The sequence below is a fragment of the Rhinatrema bivittatum genome, chromosome 5 (assembly GCF_901001135.1).
Source record: "Rhinatrema bivittatum chromosome 5, aRhiBiv1.1, whole genome shotgun sequence".
Taxonomy (NCBI): domain Eukaryota; kingdom Metazoa; phylum Chordata; class Amphibia; order Gymnophiona; family Rhinatrematidae; genus Rhinatrema; species Rhinatrema bivittatum.
In genome coordinates this window covers 291,275,343-291,299,123 of record NC_042619.1, presented here as the reverse complement: position 1 = coordinate 291,299,123, position 23,781 = coordinate 291,275,343, and positions in this window count along the sequence as shown.

Here is a 23,781-nt window from a genome sequence, read left to right as displayed (position 1 = left end):
ATATTTATTGAAATGTAAATCACTGTGAAGGCTATGCTGAGACAACGGTATATAAATAACAATAAACCTTAAACCTTAAAAGTTTGGATAGTCAGACCCATGTAAGTCGAATGGGTTTGAGCAAAGCAGTCTGCGTTAGAAAAGGGGGAAGGCACGAGGACTGGGCCTGCAACACATAAGAAATAGCTTGGGAGTAGGATACCGCTCTCTCCGCCTCCAGCGGGACATAATAGGATTTATCTAATAGCCAGTCGCGGATTACTCTCAAATTAAAGGCCACATTATAAAGGGCCATGTTTGGGATTCCCATGCCACCCTTCCCCCATGGCAACTTCAACCAAGAAAAAAGTATTCTGGATTTCCTACCCCGCCAAACAAAGCGGGAAGAGCACTGTCTAGTTTAAGCAGGTCACACCGTTTCAGCCAGAGGGGTATGTTTTGCAAAACATAGAGCCACTTTGGTAGGATGGTCATTTTAAAGAGATTAATTCAGCCCCCCATGGAAAGAGGTAGATTACCCCAATTTGTCAACAGCTCCAGAGGCTTGTTAAGCAACCATGGGATAGTGGCCTGGTAAATCTGTTCCGGGTCAGAAGGAAGAAATACACTGAGATAGTGAACACTATCACCCGCCCACTGTAAAGGAAAATTACCGGGCCAGTGCTCCTTCAGGGTCTCCGGGAATGCCAAAGCCGAGGACTTAAACGAGTTTAATCAGAACCTGGAAAAGGACCCAAAGCTTCCCATTAAGTGCATCAGAGGGGGCAACGAGGTCTGCGGGTCCGTGATAAATACTAGCAGATCATCTGCGAAAGCCACACATTTGAAAATGTTAGGTCCAAGGCGCATTCCTCGAACCGTGGGCGCAAGCGGCAGTGCTAGTAGAAGGGGTTCTAGTTGTAAAACAATAATGGAGATAAAGGACATCCCTGCCGGGTGCCCCTAGATACAGAAAATAACTCCGATTGCATCCCATTAGCTACAACTAGTGCTTGAGGATTGTGATAAAGCAGTTGAAGAGCATTAGAAAAAAAACCTTCAAAGCCCATCCGGTGCAGAATATAAAATAAGTATGGCCATTCAACCCGGTCAAAGGCCTTTTCGGCGTTGAAACTGACGGCCAAAGAAGGCTCGGACATTTGTTGGCAGATGGTCATCGCTACTAACACCTTACGTATGTTTGTCAGAGCATATCGCTGGTGCACAAACCCAACTTGATGTTCGCCAATTAGAGTGGGCAGTACCTTAGCTAGGCGATCAGCTAGTATCTTAGCTAACAGTTTCTGATCATAATTCAGGAATGATATAGGATGGTAGGATTCCGGCAAAAGCAAGTCTTTACCAGCCTTGGGAATAAACGAGATATGGGCTAAATTGGCATTCTCGGGAAAAGAACCCTGATTAATTAAGGCCGAGAAAGCCAATGCCAACCGGCCAGATATCTGATCTTTGAGGAGCTTAAAGAATTCCGCAGTATAACTGTCGGACCCTGGAGCCTTAAATCATTGGAATTCAAAATAGCAAGCCTAATCTTGCCCTCCATTATGGGCAAGTTTAAGCCATCACGTTGGTCAGACTAGGCAGCGAAAGCTGCGCACAAAACCGATCACAGGCCTCCTTGTTCCACCCCTCCGTAGCATATAAAGATGAAAAGAAAGTTCAAAAACATTTTAAAATTTCGGGGGTATTACGGACCACTTGACCAGAGGGGTTGCATAAAGCTGGGATAAAGCGATTCGACCGCGTACAGCGGATGAGATTTGACATCATCTTCCCCGCTTTATTACTATATTGATGAAACTGAAATTTGTAATAGAGAAAACTCTTTTTTGAGCATTGATGGATGAGAGAATTTAGGGCGTGTTGCCGTGACAGATACAGCGCTCGCACTTCCCCATTTCCTGACACAGCCAACCTAAGCCTGGTCTTGCGCAGTTGAACACTTAGAGACAAAATTCGCTGATTGAAAGTCTTCTTGCGATGGGACACATAGGAGATGATGTCGCCATGTAAAATTGCTTTTGCAGCGTACCAAAATAAAACAGGTTGAGATTCATGAGCCTTATTAAGTGTCACATATTCTAGCCATTTGATCCGTACGTAGTCCCGAAATTTGGCGTCAGAGGCCAAGAAACAAGGATAGCGCCAAATTCTGGATATAGGGGTGTTACCCAAAAATTGAAAATCCACCCATACCGGGCGTGGTCTGAGATCACAATATTGTCAATGCCCGCATCCAGAATGCGAGAAAAGACATGGGTACTAATGAGAAAATAATCCAAACATGAATGGGTGGCATGGGCTCGCGAAGTGTGGGTAAAGTCTCACTCGGTCGGGTGAAGAGTGTGCCAGACATCCAACAAATGTAATGTATTTTCTAGCATGGAAGGGCCCTTACCCAGGCCGGGTTCACAACGACGGCCTTGTGATGCATCAACCTGGGGATCTCAGATGGTATTGAAGTCACCCCCTAAGATCAGTGTATCAGTTAAATAGGGGATCAAATGCACGTAGAGCCCTCTAAAAAAATTAGAGGCATAAGTATTGGGAGCATAGATATTACACATTACCACTACCTGGTGGTAATGTGTAATAATGTAATATGTAATAATGTGTAATATCTAGATATCAAAATAAGATAACAGCCTTGGGGATCTTTACTCTCTTTAGTTATCATTATAGAGAGTTGCTTATTAATCAAAATAGCAACCCCTCCGGATTTGGTAGTGGCTGAAGCAAAGTGTACCTCTCCCACCCAACTGCGACGAAGCTTTGCATGTTCAGTGTCATTAAGATGAGTTTCTTGCAGATATGCCACCGAAGCTGATGTTTTGTTCAACAAAGTAAGCACCTTAGACTGCTTAATAGGGGAGTTAAGCCCGCAAACATTCCAGGAGACAAATCGGGTATTTTTATTCATCCCTGTATGGAACGATGTAAAACCTCAGTGGAAGAAATTTCAATAATGCCATGGTGACCCTCCCAGCTGGGGTCTCCATTTGAACTACGTAGAGCCCAGTCTGCAACAGTGGAACTAGCCATAGAAAACAACAAATGCATGTCACTAACCAATATAGGTTTCTCCTTCACCTTCTCTCTGATGCCACCTTACTGCAAACCCCCCCAAATGAAACACCCCCCCCTTGCCCTGCCCAAGTTCCGCACGTCCCCCCTCCATCAAATCTTCCCCTCCCTCAACCCTAATTGAGAACCCCCCCCCCACACTCCTTAGTTACCACCCTAATATGCCTTCTATGAGAAGGCGCAGAGATCACGTATCGATGTGGTTCCACTCCTAACATAAATAGCAATACAAAAAAATAACAGTAAAATGCCCAGTAACATTTGAGAATGAAAAGAGAATGCAATATAGGAAAACAGAGGGGCTGATTACCACTAGCGGTGCACGGGTCTGTGGGTAATAGTGCTGTAAAGTCCCGCTATGTCCAATTAGTCTTAACGCCTCAGCGACACATGGGACTAGATAATCCAGGCAGTGCCTAATTAGGCTTATCAGCTGTGGGAGTAAAGGAGAGGAAGAGAGAAGGAAAGCTATGAACGATCGTAGCCAACGTGGAGCCATAAGTTCTCCCTTCACCCCTCCCCCCGCTAAAGTCCATGGCAAGCCAGGGTGAAAATCCCGAAGGCGCACGTGGTAAATGGTTGCCCGATGTGACCTCAGGGCAGAGAATAAAGTCCTGCAAAGAGCTGTCCTGGGCAATACTTGAAGGCAGAGAGAAAAAAAAACGAAATAAACTCCCACATGGAGTGTCCGGAGTGAACGTGCGTCCTAACTTACAGTCACGCGTCTTCAGGACAATCGCCCCGGAAGTCAGTCTAAGCCTGGTGAGTAGCCCTCCTATGTGGATCCAAGAGGTGCGTTGGTTCTGGAGGCATGAACAGACGGAGAATTAGTGCGAACCCGCAAGGTGAAACAGGAAATGAGAGCAAACAAAAAAAAAAAACAGGAAACGCTTCGGTCAGAGTACAAAATCGCAGGCACATGGAAAAATGGCGGCTGCATTAAAAGCATTGCAGAGGCGCAGCGGGTCATTTATCTATTTTATCCAAAAATGCTTGAGCCAGTGCCGGGGTGTCAAACGAGTGTATTTGATCGGCATACCAAATGCGGAGGCGAGCAGGAAACAGGAGGGAGAACTTCATTCCCCGGTTGTGCAGGGAGGTACACAGTGATGAAAAGCCTCTACAGGCCTCGGAGACTGAGGCAGAGAAATCCTGAAAGACCCGGATGGTATGTCCCTGATAAAGCAGCAGTGGTGACTTGTTCTGGGAGGCCCTCCAAATTTCAGATTTATGAGCCGAATCTAAGATTTTTGCAATTACCAGCCGCGGTCTCCCCGATTGTGCAGCCTGTCCCAAGTCTGTGGGCCCTTTCTATTACTAATTTCCCCTGCAGCTGCGGCAGGGCAAGGGCCTCCGGGATCCGGTCCTCCAGCAGCGTGCAGAGGTTCCTGTCTCCAATGTCCTCGGGAAAGCCCATAAAATGAAGGTTATCCCTTCGGGCTCTGTTCTCCAGCTCATCCACTTTATTTTGGAGGGCTAGAATTTGTTTGCCGGGAGAAGTCATGCGCTCCCTGCAAGCGGCCCCGTCGTCTTCCAGGGCTGAGATCCGATGCTCGCCTGCTCTAAACTTGGGTGCTGTGCAGAGAGTGGATCCCTTCCCTCCCCTAATTGAGAAGTAATCTGAGCTCATTTCTCATCAAGTGCCTCTCGCACTGCTTCTTTAATGTCTATAATCGTAAGGGCTGCAGAGGAGAGGTGTAACTCACTGTCAGAGGCAGCCACCATTTTGGGGTCGGGCAGCTTCGGTTTTTCTCTGTCTTTTCTCCCGTTCTTAGAAGTCAATACAGGTGAAACTCGACATGGAGCGCGAACAGTGGACATACACCTTGTCTCCGGTATCAGCCTTATTGCCACAAAGTGGTCTCACGCGCTGCGATGGGCTTGGATAGGTGGAGTGGGCCCAGGAGCCTGAGAGCTGCACGTCCTCTCAGCTCAGCACATCACGTGATCTCCGGGAAGTAGATAGATGTTAAAGAGACTAGGGGAAAGAGTTGAGCCCTGAGGAACACCAAAAGGGATAGAGTAATGGCTGGAGGAGTGTAAACCAATATTGATTTGTGGTTCGATAAATATGTTGTAAACCAGTTGAATACTGTTGAGGTAATTTCCTATAGATTCCAGACTGAATAATAGGATTTGTCCGATTTGATGGTCAAGGGTATCGAAAGCACAGATAGAGGTGAATACTGTAATTGAGAGAAGAAAGACTGTGGTACTGGAAGCATATTTATTGTGCCATTTGCAACCATTTTATTCAGTAAATTTAAGTTTGGACACTAACCCAGTGCATCCACGTCTTTATTTAGGCAGCACTCACAGAGAAGAGAGATTCACCCTCTCCCAGGGATAACCAAAAGGTTGTCAGCCACTCCTGCTCTGGGACCCAAAAGGAACCCTTCCCCCCCCCCCCCCGCAAGCCAAAGGATCCTCACCCTGAGGAAAGGGACACAGAAAAGAGCTAGTCAGGGCTCCTGCCCCAAAGAATTTACAAATAAGCTTAAGGCCCCACCAGTTCAGGACATGCAGACTGGGGTGGGGGTTACACTGCCTTCTGTAAAACAATGGGGACTTTGAGAAAAGAAAAATGGGTGAATGTTCATTTAATGTGGGTCAGAGCAGAAGCTTTGTCCAGAAAAGTGTAGTGTGATTGCTAAAGAAAATATTCTACATGCTAGCTAGAAAAACAACACAGGGCCTGGAAAAATCAATGAATACATGTTTCTAGGAAGTGCAGGAAACATGGCACAACTTCCTAACTTTTTCAAAAATCAACCAATTAGAAGCACATCGAGGAAAGCTAGCCAAAAAGGGGCCCATTTTTAGAGTAGCACACACCCTTCCGTGTGCGCACAGTTCCTGGCGCACACACACATGGCTGCGTCGATTTTATAACATGGCCGCGCATACGTGTGCCGGATTTTTCAATCCGTGTGCGTGGGCAATATGCGCAGGGGGGCGACTTTTGCTAAATACGCGCGGCGAAGCAATCGGGCCTCCCCCAGTTCCCTACCCTCCTACCTAAACTTCCTCCCTCTTCCCTTCTCCTCCCCAAACCCTAAACCTAACCTAACCTTCCCCCAATTTTTTTTATTTTATTACTTACTGCTCCTCTGGAGCAGCAGCAATCTCCGTGCACCGGCCGGCTGCCGGCACGCTTCCCCGGGACAGCATCGAATGGCGCTGCCCCGGCCCGCCCAGACTCCGCCCACCAAGCCAGCTCCTTTGGAGAGGCCCGGCACTTGCACGTGTGCCGGGCTTTACGCCCTTGGCGGGGCTTTTATGAAATGCGCGCGGCGCGTGCAAGGCCCGGCCACGCGCAGGAACCCCGCGTAATTGCGCGCAGGGGCATTTGAAAATTGACTTGAAAGATAGCACACATTAATCTCCCCTCAGAATATATTATCCCTCACGATCCTGAGGTGCGGTATCCATTTCGCAAGGATAGCTCACAGGAAACAGATACAAATGTTGCTGTTAAATTTCGATTAATCTTCAGGAAGTTTACAGAAGTTCCGAAAGATTATGTGCCTGTCCTGTGGAAGGTGAGACCAACAGCACAGTTGTAAAGTGGCAGTTTCATTGGCGTATCCAAAACAATCAATGTAACAAAGTGACCTTATCTGTTGTTTTATGAGCACAATGCTAAAAGAACTGCATGCTTCACAAAGGCCTCAGGTGTGTAGCCACGTCCAGGTGTACACAGTACAAGTGTTCTCTAAAAAAAAGAACCACACCCATAAGTACCAGTGAACTAGAATTACAAGATCTGCCATGCTGGGTCAGACCAAAGGTCCATCGTACACAGCATTCTTTCTCCAACATTGGCCATTCCGAGTGATTACTTCTTAATTCTCAGCAGATCTTAAAGAGTAGATCCAATTCTTTGCTGCTTATTCCCAGGGATAAGTGGTGGGTCTCCCTGAGTCCTCTTGACTAATAATTGTTTAAAGACTTTTCCTTCAGGAACCCCTTTTAAACCCAGCTATGCTAGGTGCCTCGATCACATCTTCAAGCAAGAAATTCCACAGCTTAATTGTACATTGTGTGAAACAATTATTTATCAAATATTTTGCATCTGCTACCTAATAGTTTCATTGAGTGTAGCCTAGTCCTAGCAGTCTTTGAAAGGGTAAATAAATAACCATTCTCTATTTCGCTGTTCCACCCTGCTCATGATTTTATAAACTTCCCTCATATAATCTCTAAGCCATTCCATCCCCTTTATTATTTTTTGTTGCCCTTCTTTGTACCTTTTCTAGCTCCATTATATCTTTCTTGAGATGGGACAAGCAGAACAATGCTGCAGATAATGTCACACTATAGATCTATACAGAGTAAGGGTATGCACTTACACTTTGGGACAACTCTTTGGGATTATCACGATAAGGTCCTAGTCTTGAACCCCGTGAGCTAGGACAGGAAAGGTAGTGGGGGGCGGGGGGGCTCCATTTCTGAACGGCTCCTTCACTGAGGTTGCTGGAATGGCCACACACCCCCGCCCCCCCCCCCCCTCCCGCTGCTTATAAGAGAAGGCTGCAGCAGTTCTTGGTGTGGCATTTCAGTTAAGAGTTAGAGAGAGCAGGAGTGTGTTTCTTGAGTTGTTCCTCTGCTTGAGTACTAGTCTTCTCAGCCTGGGCCACTACCCTAGTGGGAAGAGGATCTAATCTAGCTGATGGAGACCCTGAATTCTTCCAGCTGGGACTACCAGGGCTTTTACAGGAGAAAACCCAAAAAGTCAAAAAAATAAAAAAATTTCAATCAAAATCAGAACCAGCACACAGAAGCCCTAATGCAAAAATTGACTAATTGCAAGCACCTGTGGCTGAGGTCGCAATCCCTGTTCTCTTCCATTGCTTGTTTAAAAGATGGACATACAAGTTACCAACAAAAAAATAAAACCAGGTGATATCTTTTTATTGGACTAACTTGATTCATTTCTTGATTGGCTTTCAGGAGTTAACACTCTTCCTCATTCCAAACAAAATGAACAGGTCAATGTCATTTCCTGCTCTGACTTGCTCTTTCTAGTTGGACCTGGGGAAAGGCGTGTTAATGCCTTAAAGCTAGTCAAGAAATATATTTAGTCCAATAAAAAGGTATTAATTTATTTTTTTGTTTGTTTACCTTTATTTCCATGCATTCAAGTGGACTAGCACGGCAACCACAAAACACTATAATCAAGTAGGTCATAGAAGGTCATTTTCCAGATTGAATGAACATGCTTAATATCTATCCAATGCAGCTCTCATTAGAGAGAGCCATTTTAGTTCTGTCTCCCCAGGTGTTTTTCTGTTTATTCACTGTTGTCCTTCTTCCACAGCAGCCTTTGAGTTGTTCATGCTTTAATTCTGCATAAATTATACCACCAACTGGTGGTCAACCTGCATTGTTCACAGCATGTGATGTATTCAGCTCAGCTGGCTCTAGGTTTACCCTCTGACTTGGAAGCAGAGAATCCTGGGTGTTTTTCCCTCTTCTTTTTCAGTCCACTCTGTCCTCTCGACTTGTGTGATACAGCAGCTAATCTGGCCCTGCCCTGCCAAATTATCCTTATTTTGCCTGTCTTGATTTCTCTGGTTCATACTGCACTGGTCACTGTTATTTCCTGTGTATGCACAGTAATGATGCTATTTGTTTTGCCTGTTGACAGTGTGGAGTTGAAAAAGAAGCCTCCTCTGTTTGTAATTAAAGACCAAGTTAAGCTATCTGTTCAAGTTGTGCATAGGAAACGCATAGCGGAGACAGAATGGTTTTCATCTCCCATCCCATGATGTCAATGGCATCCTTTGTCTCATTAGTGGAAAATCTGTTTGATAGTGCCAGGATCAATAATCAGAATGATCCCCTGCTCTGGCACAGTGCTCTCTCCTTTAATGGTGAGGGCACTGCTGGGCATCCTGTGCTGTTAGTGCCACTTCTCCCTCTCCCCCTCCTTTTGTCCAGCATCCCCTTTTCTCCCCCACTTCACTGCCTTTTTCTCCACTCCTCATCCTTCATTCTCTTCTTTCTTCCGCAGCCACTCCTTGCCCTGCATCTCCCTCTCTCTCACGCCACTTCTTTTTTTTTCCATATTGATAGCCATCCTCCCTCTCCTCCCTGACCCCCCATCTGGTTAATCTGATGGTACCAGCCCACTGCTCAGCTTTCCTCCTCTGTGCTAGCTGACAGGAGGGCAGTCAAATGCCGTATTCTCCTAGCTCTGTCGATCCAACACCAGCATATCTTTACCTTCTTCCAGTCCAAATGGGCTCATGAAAGTATGATGTGAGGTGCCCTCCTGTTCTGGCCTATGTGGGCTGGCACGAGCATTGTGTTACGTGCCTTGCACCATAGGCAGGACCGGTGTATATTAGGCACTCTAGACCTTCAGTCTTGTGCTCCCCCGCCCCCCCCCCCCCCCCCCCCACCCCCACCCCATTAATGTTCAAGCCAATGGGACCCCCTGAGATTCTGGAAGTTAAACTCAATGATCATTGTAACTCTACCACTATCTCACCCAGAACAATCCTGTAAAAACTCATAATTGGACATCACACGAACATTAAACTTTGTTTTGTGTGGATACATTTTAATTAGGAAGCAGATATTCAGTAAGCTGTTTAGCTGGATAACTTGCCCCATATATTCTGTGGGGTAAATGCCCAACTGAATATGCTTGTTTAAAGTTATCTGGCTACATTTATCCGGCTAACTTTAAAACATAACCGACTTTGTTTGGCACGAGGCCCTATGTACTTGAGAGCAAGCTTATTAGAGGGGAGCTTTCTTGTAGACAGGCAGACCTTATCGCCAGTAGGGATGTGAATCGTTTTTTGATGATTTAAAATATCATCCGATATATTTTAAATCGTCAAAAATCGTTAGGGCCACGATACAATACCAATTCCCCCGATTTATCGTTAAAAAATCGTAAATCGGGGGAAGGGGGAGGGCAGGAAAACCGGCACACTAAAACCCCCTAAAACCCACCCCCGACCCTTTAAATTAAATCCCCCATCCTCCTGAACCCCCCCCAAATGCTTTAAATTACCTGGGGATCCAGCGGTGGTCCAGAACGGCGGCGGTCCGGAACGGCCCCCTCAATTGAATCCTTTTGTCTTCAGCTGGCACCATTTTGCAAAATGGCCGCCGCAAAATGGCGGCGGCCATAGACAAAAACGATTCGACGCAGGAGGTCGTTCCGGACCCCCGCTGGACTTTTGGCAAGTCTTGTGGGGGTCAGGAGGCCCCCCCAAGCTGGCGAAAAGTTTCTGGGAATCCAGCGGGGTTCAGGAAGCGATTTCTTGCCGCGAATCGTTTTCCGTACGGAAAATGGCGCCGGCAGGAGATCGACTGCAGGAGGTCGTTCAGCAGCGGTCCGGAACCCCCGCTGAACGACCTCCTGCAGTCGATCTCCTGCCGGCGCCATTTTCCGTACGGAAAACGATTCGCGGCAAGAAATCGCTTCCTGAACCCCGATGGACTCCCAGAAACCTTTGGCCAGCTTGGGGGGGCCTCTTGACCCCCACAAGACTTGCCAAAAGTCCAGCGGGGGTCCGGAACGACCTCCTGCGTCGAATCGTTTTTGTCTATGGCCGCCGCCATTTTGCGGCGGCCATTTTGCAAAATGGCGCCGGCTGAAGACAAAAGGATTCAATTGAGGGGGCCGTTCCGGACCGCCGCCGTTCTGGACCACAGCTGGATCCCCAGGTAATTTAAAGCATTTGGGGGGGGGGTTCGGGAGGGTGGGGGATTTAATTTAAAGGGTCGGGGGTGGGTTTTAGGGGGTTGGCTCACGATTTTAACGATTTTTCACGATATTTTTAAAACCCAAACGGCAACAATACGATTCCCTCCCCCTCCCAGCCGAAATCGATCGTTAAGACGATCGAGGACACGATTCACATCTCTAATCGCCAGCCTGAAAGTGGGGTTCATATCTATGACGACAGTCAGCAAATTTCTTCTGTTGAGTAACAGTTTTCTCCAAATTGCGCAACTGTACTTAGATTTTGGCAAGTGTCTCACCAAGTCACCTGCTGCAGGAATTTCAGTAGCTGGAGCAGCAGGAGGTAAACATTCAGGGTGTTGGCCATAAACGGTAAAGAATGGAGAAACCCCCATAGGTTCGCTAACATGATTCTTGTGGGCAAACTCAGCCCTAGGGAGCAACCTGGCCCAATCATTCTAATGAGCAAAGATGAAACATTTAAGGAACTGCTCAAGATCTTGGTTGGTGCTCTCCCTAAGCCATTTGAGCTTTGATTGTCATTCACACTTACGGGCATCCAGGCATAGACACAAGAGGATCAAGGCATCCATCTCTAAAAGCAGTTCCTGGCAGGCCAGCTCACACTCGATCCAATCTGCTAATCCATTCCAGAACATTCTTCCAGCCTGTCTATGCTGCAACCACGTGAAACTTCACAGCATACTGCCCTACGGTACAGATTCCTTCCTTCATATGGAGAAGAGAGGTAGAAGTTGAAATCAAGCACCCTGGTTGTCAAAATATATTTAAATGCTGTGACAAAAGCATCGCAGTCTGAAATCAAGGCGTTCTGTTTTTTCCAGAATGAGAAGGCCCAGCGCAGAGCCTCCCCAGTTAGTAACGATATTATGTATAATGAAGCAAGACAGACCTGTCGCCTTAGAGTGGAGATATTTTATTCACACAAATTGCAGTAGTGCAAATAAAATATCTCCACTCTAAGGCGACAGGTCTGTCTTGCTTCATTGTGCCTTCTGGCTTCGGCAGACCGTCTTCTGGTTTGTTTCTTGGGACGATATGATGTATGCCACTCTTGACTTATGGTCAGGATAACAGGAAGCCTGCAGAGTAAAGACTATAGGAAACTGATTCAGAAAATCCCCGGCAGGCTTTTGGATCTCCAGAAAAATGAAGGGGGGAACCCGGGGTTCCTTAGGTGTATGCTCTGCAAGTGCAAGGGGCATAGAAATGGAAGGAGGTCTTTGTTGCGAGTGCCCCAGGGAGAGGGTTTTGAGCAAGCATTGCCAGGCAAGGCTTGCCAGGCATTGCCAGGCATTGGTTCAGCTCACCCAGGAGCTCACCCTCGGCTACCAAACACACAGCCAGCTTAGGGTCTATATTGGCAGAACCTGATGTGATGGTTGCCGTCTGTGGATTGTTCCTGGAACAAGCGACCTAACCAGTCCGATGACAGAGAAAGCAGGAAACCTGGGCATCTTCCGCCTATGCCGACCACCTTCCCCTTGGGTTGAGCCCTCAGTTTCTGGGAGCCAGTGTGGCATCAGAAACGGGGGTAAGCCCCTGATACCAGCAAGGAGTAAGAAACTGGAAACAAAGGCAAAGGACTGGAGCATTTCAGAAACCCAGGAAGCACAGTCAGACTCTGGAGATGAAGATGTTTTCTGGATACAGGAATAGAGCCAGAGTACAAGGACCAGAAGGTAGGACCCAAGCTCTAGCAACTGACTGATAAGACTGGCTCAATATAAATACAATTGTAACCCCATCTTTCAGCGACCGCTAACCACCAATAGGACCATAAGATGTCTCTTTGGGGCTGGAACCACTCCTGACTAGCTCTTTTATTGAATCAGCCCTGTTCTTGGCCCACTGTTGTCTCTTGTTGTCAGAGCCTGCACAGCTGGCACGCTCATCTGCTCCCTGAGCACTCTTCCCAACACAGTATCTGGTCTCCCATAATGGCTCTGGGACTAACTGTGGTTGTTTCTTCTTTCTAGCCTCTATCCAGACCGTGATTGTGCCACCACTGCTCTCTCTCTCCACCCAGCCCCTTGCTCCTCCTGCTGATCTCTTCTGCTCTGCAGCATTGGGAAAAGTGTCGGAGCAGGCAGGCAGTAACAGCAGCAGTCCGGGAGCAGCGGGGACATCTTTGGGCATGCACAGTGCCACGCTGTTTCTCCTCGGCATTTAGCCTGCTGATGCTCCTCCCCTCCCTCCTGCGGTTTCAGTTTTGCAGTGGCAGGGAGAGACTCAGAACTCGATGACAGCAGTGGTCGTTCTTTCTCCAGTGCCACACTGGAGCACTCCCTAGATCAGTGGCACTACTTCTCCAATCCCACAGGCAGCAGAGTAAAGGACCAGGCAAAAACTAAAGATTGCTGATTTTCTCCAGCAGCATCTTTTCTCTGCATGCACCCACAGGCTCCAGAGCCTCTCTTTTTCAAGGTCTTTGGTGTCAATGCAACACCACCTGCTCATTCCCAGCTAACTAAGGCCTAGATTCATCAAACTATCACATGTGAGGCATGTCTTATGGTAATAGCTTATTTATCACAATGTGCACTATCATAGTGCTTTGCATAGGTATTACCACAGAGTGTGATAACATTTTGGTAAGTGGAGGTGGAGGGAGAGAGAGAGAGAGAGAGAGAGAGAGAGAGAGAGAGAGAGAGAGAGAGAGAGAGAGAGAGAGAGAGAGAGAGAGACTAGCTATAAGGCCCTCATACTAGGTAGGTATTTATACCTCTATATGAGGCCCACCTAGTTACTTGAGGTGAGGTTTAGGTATTAGGGGCCACTTTGACATTCAGAGTGAGCCTTATGAACAGAACAGTGCACTCGTGATGATTTGATGTCCTTCGGAGTGAGAAAACTCACCCAAAGATGAGATTTGTACAGTGTTCTCTCAACCTAACTTGATGGACTCTGTACCTGGGTAACATCAAGCTAGGTTGAGAATACAAATCAGTCTTGATTCTGAGAGTTCATATAGTTTTCTCTATAGAGCAGATACTGGTAAAGACTTTCAAAAAACATATGTCATAAAAATAAAGCCTTTTAAGTGATCAATACAAACATCTCTTACTGTTTAATTTGTTATTTTACATAAATGACATCCATTCTGTACTGCTGTTCATACCATGTGGTGCATCTGAGTTGAGGCGGAATATCCAATGTTGTTCCAACTGTGTAAGTAACTTATCCCGGTCTCTGCCTCGAACCTGTTTAAAAATACAATCTATGGCCAAACTTTTTAAGGTGGAAAAATCATGCTTGCAATTTACACAGTGAGCCCCCATGGGTGCTTTGTCTAAGACAACTCTTATGCTCAAGCATCCTGGTTCTGAGTGTTCGTGTAGTTTTCCTTATATAAGCAAGTGGATATGGGCGTATGATGGCATACACCACATGATATGTCATACATGCTGTAAAGTGTTTCAACTGATAGCTCTTGTGATCTTGTGTGTTTACAAATTCTGTTTGAAGAGTGTTGGCACATATCAAAACAATTTCCACATTTGAAATGGCCTCATAAAGGGGAACCAGTCAATGTTCCTGCTGTAACCGCATCAAATGGGGGAGCAGAGCCGAACTGACATGTTCTTATAAGTTATTTGATCATGTAAAAGATGCCCGCATCTTATTGTCTCGGATGCAGTTGTGTAACTTTAAAATCGAACTATGTTTCCTCATAATGTGAACTATTCCGGGCATAGGAGTAGAATAACAAGTCACAAATGTAAGCATGTCTTCAATCAAATATGTTTAATCATTCTTCTGTAATAAAAGGTCTCTATTGTTAAAAAGTGCCCTCTGGTATGCTCTTTTGCTATGTTTATAAGGATATCCTCTATACAACAATTTCTGTGAAAAAAATATGTGCATGATACTTAAAATCACTAACATTTGTACACTTTCATCATATCCTTAAAAATTGTGAATATGGTAAACTGTTCTTAAGATGCTCTGAATGGAAACTTGAATATTGCAAAAATGAATTACGTTCAGTCAATTTAGTGAATAAAGTGGTTTCCAAATCGCCATTCTGTTTTTTCTAAAAAACAACATCCAAAAAAGAAATTTTCTCAAAATCATGGTGTTGCGCCCGTCGGCTGCAGACGGCTGCAACCTTTGCTACTCACCTCTCTTTCCCCTGCTACAGTAATTCTCAAGGCTATGGCGGCCTCAGCCAGCAAATGCTGCCTTCCTCGGTGTCCCCGGGACGGTGTGGACAATCCCGTCCACCATCTTGTGTCGGGGATTACTTAGAGCATGCGCACGCCAGGCCCTTTCTTATTCACGTCATGGCGGCAACCTCAGGGGCGTCCCGTCCGCATGACGTCACCCGCCAGAAGTATTTAACCCAGCCAGCCTATGCTTCCTACGAGTTAGCAAGGACTTCCTTCCTGCTTATTCCACTCCATTTGTAGATGCTTCACTTCACTATTTGAACTGCTTCCTGAACTTAGAACGCCTTGTGTACCCGCTCCTCGGGGGCCTTGTTACATTCGGGCAATCCGCTCCTAGGAGGGCCTTCCTGCCTAGAGATTCCTGTCATCCTTATTTCAGGACCTTGCCAGTTCAGTCTTGTGAGTACTATTACTATTAGTACTATTTGATTATTTAGCCTACTATTTGCTATGTTAATTATTTATATTATGAAACAATGTATTTACTTCCTTTCTTCTTTGGAAATGCAAATATTTTTAAATGAATATTTGCTAACTACTGTAAACCGATTTGATATGCTTGCATGAAAAGTCAGTATATAAAAATAAATAAAAACATTATCACTTCCACCATCTTGCTGACGGAACTGTCGGTGTACCCCGTGCCTCAGGCCACTACCGTGCTCATCCCAGCTACCTTTCTACACTCTGGAGTAAGTACTATCATCTACTTCACTCTGCTGACCTTCTGTACCTCTCTGAACTACTACTCACTGATCCTCGGCATACCCACCACTGCGGGCCACTACCGGATCCATCCTGAGGGGTGTCATCTAGAGAGGAGTTTCCTGGCGTACCCCGCTCTGCGAGCCACTACCAGGGATATCAACATTGAGCAGCCTTACTACTCTGCACTGTGTCTGTTCTCCATGCTGTGGGTATCACCCACGATTCCAGCACAATAAAGTTTCTCTCATCCCTGCTGTCTCAGCTGAGGTCACGCCCATCGTAGTGAGTCCCCCCCTGTGGGTGGAGTCAGCTCTCACTACAATCCAGGGTCCACAAACATACCGGATTATAACACATGGCTGAGCGAAAATTGTATGCTGTCATCACAACTGTTTAGCCAAATATGAAATGAAGTCAAATCGGAAACAGACCCTCTCCACAACATAAAGACATCATCTATAAAATGCTTCCATAGCAAAATATTCATTTAGATTCAAACTCTGCCATGAAAAGATTTGCTAAAGAAGGTGCCATCCTGGCACCCATGGCAGTGCTTGAAATTTGTTGATAATATACACCTTCAAAAATAAAAAAAAATGTTTGTTAAGGCAGATCTCCAACACACAAATAGGAGGAATGCTGCTCTTCGATTATTATCCACACACAAAGAAAGAGAGCAGAATAATCAAACAGTCCAAACTTCGAAGTGTTGAAAAATAGGAAAATGGATTCCTTATTTTTATTTTTTCACAGGGGGACCTGGTTGAAAACTATAGCATATTGCATTGAGCTTTTGGAGTAGCCGCTTGTGATAAAATAAAAATAAGGAATCCATTTTCCTATTTTTCCACACTTCGAAGTTTGGACTGTTTGATTATTCTGCTCTCTTTCTTTGTTAAGGCAAATCTCACCAGGGTCATAATAAAGCTAGTGGGTACCTCATGAGGTCTGGACTTCTCGCTCAGTTTTTTTCTGATAACTGCCAACAATGAATCTTGTGGTAATGACGTGGAGAAAGATTTGACATCAAGTATAACTAAATGTACTGTGCCAATACCCTAGTGGGAAGAGGATCAGTGATTTTTCTGTGGGCTAGAATTAGCATAAAGAAGGTAATTGTCAATAGCATTTTAATAGGTAAAGCAGTGCTTTACATGCAGAAAATGCCTTTTACAAAAGTGCCTGCCTAATATATGGGTAAAAACGTATGATATGCTCATGCGTAACTTTACCAGACTGAGTGAAGGTATCACTAGTGGGCAGGGCTGGGGAAGGGTTTGCACTTATATGGTTACAAGCCGTAAAGCCCGTTAAAACGGGCTACATCCCTCTGTCTCTCACCTCCCCCTCATTCTCTCTCCCCTCACTCTTCACCACCCCCCCTCCCCCACCCACTCCTCTCCACCCCTCCCTCTCCTCTCACTCAGTCCCCCCTCTCCCTCACTCCCTCCCACTCAGTCCCCCCTCTCCCTCCCTCCCACTCACTCAGTCCCCCTCTCCCTCCCTCCCTTCCACTCACTCAGTCCCCCTCTCCCTCCCTCCCTCCCTTCACCCACCACCCACCTCCATTTCCTCCCGGCGCCGTAAGCGCGACTTCCCGCAACCCTCACCCGGCTCCACTAACTCCTCCCGCTCCTGCCGGCAGATCTCGGGGGGGGTCACTCCCGCGCGCGCGGCAGTGACCCCCCCGAGATCTGCCGGCAGATCTGGGGAGGAGAAGTAGCGGCACCGCGCGCGCGCGGTGCCGCTACTTCTCCTCCTGCTCCTGCCGGCAGATCTCGGTGGGGGGGGGCGCGGGAGTGACACCCCCCCCCCCGAGATCTGCCGGCAGATCTGGGGAGGAGAAGCAGCGGCACCGCGCGCGCGCGGCGCCGCTGCTTCTCCTCCCGCTCCTGCGGCCCCACCGCCATTTTTTTTTTCTGATCGACATCCTTGCCCGCACATGCGCAGTAGAGCTGCGCTCTACTGCGCATTTGCGGGCCGTCGGTCACAGGCCATTTATAAGGTAGATAACTTGTAGAGGTAGATTTGGCAGAGTAATATTTAGCATGGACTTACGCACATAAGTAATGCTTTGAAAATTGGTATAATTTATGCATGGTTTCGAAATTACCCCCAAGATAGGCAGTAACCACTAATAGCTCTGTTATCTTTGTAATTCTATATAGTGTACAAGATATTGAACTGTTTCTATTTATTCTAACAATGCATAAACCCCTATTTCAATTAACAATGCATAAACCCCTATTTCATTTCCATGACTACAGAACAGTGCTCCAAGCAATAATATTTGCGAAAATAGATTACTCCAACGCTATCCTACTAGGTCTCCCATCAGCCCATACTAAACCTCTCCAAACGATACAGAACACGGCAGCAAGAATTCTAACAAACAAAAGGAGAAGAGATCACATTACGCCAGTCCTTAAAGACCTTCACTGGTTGCCAATCCACTATAGAATAATCCATGTCCCTCACCACAATCTACAAAAATATCCATGGACTGGCTCCACTCCATCTACAAATAGCTCTCAAAAAACACTCCTCCAACAGACCCATTAGAGAAGCGTACAGAGAATATCTACAGGTACCACACACCAATACCACCCAACATATAACATTGAGAGATCGGGCCTCCTCCACAGCAGGTCCTCCACTATGGAACTCAATCCCCTTAGAATTACGACAAGAACCATGTCTTCCAACCTTCAGGAAAAGACTTAAAACATGGCTGTTCAAGAAAGCCTTTCCGGACCCTTACTGATTCTCTTCCTTCAAATGCAGCAAGACTGATCATAATCCTTTAAACTGATCCAGACTTTACCAATTACTGCAACGTTCTACTTCTTGTTAAACCTCTATCTTTCCTCTTATTCTACTCCCAGTTAGATTCATCCCTGTTTATTGTAACTTATTTTTCTATGCACTTGTTTTAAATTGTAAAGTATACTCTCTTGTTATAGTTATGTACGTTATAATGTATTGTTCACCCCTTGTTTTATGTAAACCGGCATGATACGAACTCCGTGAATGCCGGTATAGAAAAACACAAATAAATAAATAAAATAAATAAAGGTTTCAGTTGGGCTTTGAGGTTATTTCAGTAGTGGCATTAATTCTTTTTTTCAGTGACCACAAAAGATTTTTTTTATTAAAGTCAAATTCTGGTAGTCATGCATGTGTGTCACGCCAAGCTAGTTGTTTGCCTGAATTATGAAAGGCTGTGTGTCATGCAGAGCCAAAGAATTAATTATGGGGATTCATGCAGTAATAGAACATTTTTGTTTTTTTTTTTGCTATACATCAGAGACACCATATATTGTATCAGCTCATATATCTTTATGTGGCAGAATGGAAATGGGAAGCCAAGATGGAGGAGAATAAATATCTATAAGAGAACAGGGAATGTAAGGGGAACGAAAGAAAAAAAAAAAAGAAAGAATACAAGACAGCGTGGAAAAATGTGAGCAGATAGATTAATAGCAAGGGTGCAGCCCTATCATGCCCCTGTCCTCTTAAAAACTGGCAGTCAAATGCTGATGCCAGCATTGTTTAAAGGTATAAAACTCAGGGTCATTGCAAGGGGTGTGCAAGATGGGCGACTGCCCTGGGCATCAGGCCAGGGGGCGCCACGCTGCCTTTTGGAGTCGGTCTGAGAATCTGCGAGCACGCAAGTCCCAAAGGGAAGAGGGGAGGGGGAGAAGAGCTGAAAGCAACCCTGGCTGAAGGTCCTGTTTTGTCCAGTGACTGCTCTGACAAAATCTGATGACGTTGGAAGATACAGCCCTCCCCCCCTTCCCCAGTAGAAACAAGAACATAAGGCCAGCAGCAGAGAATAACTATGCACTGCCAAGGAGACTGGGGAATGAATGTAAATAATGTTTACCTTTGAAGAGAAGGTTTCCAAGAGAGAAAGCAAAGTCCTTGGGCAAAGCTTTGCGCAGTGGTACTTTTCTAAATAATAAAAAAAAAAAAAAGTTACAGAGTTGGGTCCAGCCGCAGCCTCCTCCTTCCACTTTTTTCCCATAGGTATAAAGGAAGTGCATTCAGAAACAAGACTCTGAGATGGTGAGCTGGCGTTATCTGGCAGAAAATCACCACTGGCATTGAGAGAGAGAGGGACGGAGTTCCACTCAAAGGAGCCACATCCCTGTCCCCCCCCCCCCCCCTATACTGAAGGCCTAGATAGCCATAAGCCTCTAGAAAGAGAGAGAGGGGAGTGAAGAATAGGGATGTGCACATTCATTTTTTCATCTTTTTTGGGTTTTTTTGGAGACTTTTTGTTCGTTTTTCTTTTTCAGGGGTATTTTTTTTTTCATGTTTCCATTTTCTTGAAATAGTAACGACTATTAGTAAACAGCGTGTTCTATTTGCAAATAGGGCGCACTATTTCCCAAAAACAAAAAAATTAATCATATTTTCTTTTAAATTTTTCAGTTTAATTGAAAGGAAATGAAAACAGGTTCATTTGTCCCATTTTAAATTTTTGTTTCAAACAAATGTACATATCCAGGAGGAAGATAAGGAGGAAAGATGCTGAAGCCTGTGGAATCCCTTAGGAGAGAGACCCGGTATAGAAAGGGGCACCAAGGTAATCACCAGATATAGAGGTAAGATAACAGCTTCTGAAGCTTGAGGGTAAGGAATGAAGACTGGTGGAAATCTGAAACTGTCTGTAAGCAGCTTGTCTGAAACACTACCCCAAGGAGGTCAAAGGACCCCTCCACAATGATGTAAAAAAATTGTGAAGTTGGGGTAAGCAACTCTGATCCTCAGGGCTGACCTTAGAGTGGTACAGGGACCAGGGTGAGTCAACCAGAGTGCCTTCCCACTGCGAGGCTGAATTCCAGATATCAGGGTCGGAGCAACCCACTGTGCAAGCTGTGCACTTCTACAGGGTGGCAGCCTGAAGGGGGTGGTGACCTGAGGGCCCCAGTCAGCACCAAGATGAAGACAATGTGGCTGACGCCGCCACCACCGGGCCCCACCAGGAGGCCAAGAATAGGAAGCGGCCATGCAGCTGAGTGGAAGGAGCTGCGGGCCGCCCGGTGCTCCTAACTTGCCACGCGGCTGAGCAGAAGGAGCTGCGGGCTGCCTGGTGCTCCCAACCTGCCGTGCGGCTGAGAGCAAGGAGCTGCAGGGCTGCCTGGCGGTCCCAACCTGCCAAGCAGCCAGAAGAAAAAAAGGCTGCAAAGTGATTTCCAACCTTCCCCATGGCAAGTGAAGAAGAGGAGGACCCGTGGCTGCCAGGAGAGTCCTTGATGTGTGTGTGAGAGAGGGAGCCGATATGTGTGTGTGTGAGCAGGAGGGAATGTGTGTGTCTGAGCATGTGTGTGTGAGCATGTGTTTGCATGTGTCTGAGTATATGTGTGTAAAAGGGAGCACACATTACGGATGTGCAGCAGGGACAGATTCGTCCCATTCGGTATTCGTATTTGTCGGGACCCAAATCCGTTGCATCCATTCTCAGGGGACCCCGATCCGTTCATTAGTTACATATGTATTAATTTCCCAAAAAAAACCCCCATCCTAACCCTTTAAATTTAATCAAATACAACCCCCCCACCGTCCTGACCCCTCCCCCCCAAGACTTGCCAAAAGTCCCTGGTGGTCCAGCGGGGGTCCTGGAGCGATCTCCTGCACTCGGGCCGTCGGCTGCCGGTATTCAAAATGGCGCCGATAGCCTTTGCCCTTACTATGTCAGAGGGGCTACCGGTGCCATTGGTCGGCCCCTGTCACATGGTAGGAGCACAAGATGGCGCTGGCCATCCATTGCTGTGTTTGTGTAGAGGGTGGGGGTGGGATGCAAGGGTATAATGTAATGTTCGCCTAGTGGGCAGCACAAACGATAGATGCCAAGTAATGTCCGTTGAACTTCTTTATTAGGAGACTGATTAAACAGTTGGAAGGAGCTGGGCTGTGTTTGCTGGACCCAAGACAGAGACTAAATGAAAATGTGTGTCACACAGGGTGGCAAAAAGGCTAGCACTGGCCCTGAGTCCAGTCTCTTGTCTGCTACTGTTCCTGCTGGCCACTGTTTCTGCTGCAAATCCTGGCCCACCAGCACTCAGGAACAGGAAGTGATGTAGGGTGGTGAACAGGCTACAGGGTTTGCATCCCCTAAGTATAAGCCTGCTAATCCTTCAGTAGCACACAGAGAACATCTACATCGAATGCTCATCAGATTTGTGCAGGCACTTGGTTCCAAAAAACTGGTTAATTAGCAATATTTTTTTAGCAGGTTTAATCCTTCCATTATGGCAGTGGTCATTTAGATTATAGTCCCATTGAGGTCAAGTAGCAGCAAGGCTGAATTTAGGGTTAGGCCACATAAGCATGTGCCTAGTGTGCCAAATTCTGAAGGTGCCCCAAAATTGCAACACCCTTTTCCCCCTACCACTCTGATCTCCAAAAAGGATACCCCACCCCAGCCCTTTGATTTCTGAGGGCACGGTCCCCCTCCCAGTTCTGTCTATGGGCTCCATAAGGTTAAAATCCAGCGTTAACTCCCATATTGTATACATTTTCATTCTCAGCAAACAGGCCAAAAAGGAACTGTCCTTAGATCTCTAATCCTTCTCTTCAAGGCCTGGCACCAGAGAACACTTCTTCCACCCTCCAGCCCTCAGTCGGAGTCTCTGAGGTTGTTCTGTGTGTCTTTAAATCATTTGTACATTGATGAAACCCCAGTCAGTTTCCTCATTATCTCATTTTTTGGCTCTCTCTCTAGTCTCACTGCTATATTCTTTTGCGATGTTTATCCAGCACTTGAACTCAGGGCTGTAACTAAGGGTGGGCAAAAAAAAATGCAGCTAACCCTGGATGCAAAGCCCCTTGGGGCTTAAAAAATAACTGAAATACAAGCATGAGCCACCGGTGGATGAAAAACCAGGAAGAAAGAGGCTCTCTTCCTGCCATCCTAAGCCAGGGGAGAAAAGAGTAGGAGGGAGCAGAATGGGGGAGGGGGAGGGAGAAAGGAGCAGGAATAGAAGGGGAAGGCACAAAGCTGAGCGCCTTGGAGCTCTGCTTGAACTCAGCAGAGATTAATGCAAGGCAGCAGTCTTTGCCTCCTCACACAGTTTCTGCTTGTACCCTTTCCCCGTCCTTATCCATTAGGTGTATCCTGTCACACCCCTTTTTCTTGCTGTGCATTGGGCTCATTGGATCCCACCTCGTTTCTTGCTGGATACCATTCCAGCTGTGTGCGCTTTTATTGGCTCAACATGCGAATTATTCAAATGCAAGGCACAACAGTGCTCGAGTCCACCTGGGTCCCTTTGTTGCAATTCCAGTTTCCTGTGTTTTAAACCCTGTCTTTTGAGATGCCGTCCCCGGAGAACGAACATGACTGGCAAGCAATTTCTCTCCACCCCATCCGGACTGCTGAGAAGGAGCTGATAACATTGACCTGCAATGATGGTGAATGCATATTTGCTTTCAGAAGTCCATTCTCCCCCCCACCCTTCCCACAGACTTTCTCAGAGAAAGGCAAGTGTCTCTGAATAAGCCCGGGGCGCTCGGTCGCTGAGTCACAGCTCAGGAGTCCATGCCTTCTGCAAGCATCCACCCCGGCGCTGCTGCATTCCTAATAGCCCTGTCATGAGGTCCACCTTCCCACTTTATAGTAAGGCTTTTCTTTTTCATTCCCCACCCCCGGAGGCACTTGTTCCTAGGAGCCACTGTTACACCTGCTACAGCAAATTACTGATGTTGGTAATGATTTGTAATATCCACACATCCAAGGAGATGCAAAAAAATTAATAAGGGCTGAATTGAAAAATAAAAATGTGATATTCTTTCTTTACAACTTGATTCAGGAGTTGGGCCTTATTAAATTTTTTTCCATCTCCTTGGATGTGTGGATATCTAATAGTTGGAGTGCAATTTCTCCTGCTCCATTTTTTTGTTTGTTGGTAATGATTTGTAATCCGTGATTTGGTCTTTAGGAAGGGAAGACACTGGAAATTCTTGAGAGAAGTAGATTACTATATAGTAGGCCTGGTCATTATGAGGTTATAAATATCTTTAAGGCATATAACCTAGAAAAGGTTCTCCTGCAAGGGTAAAGACTCTTTATGGTAATCATTC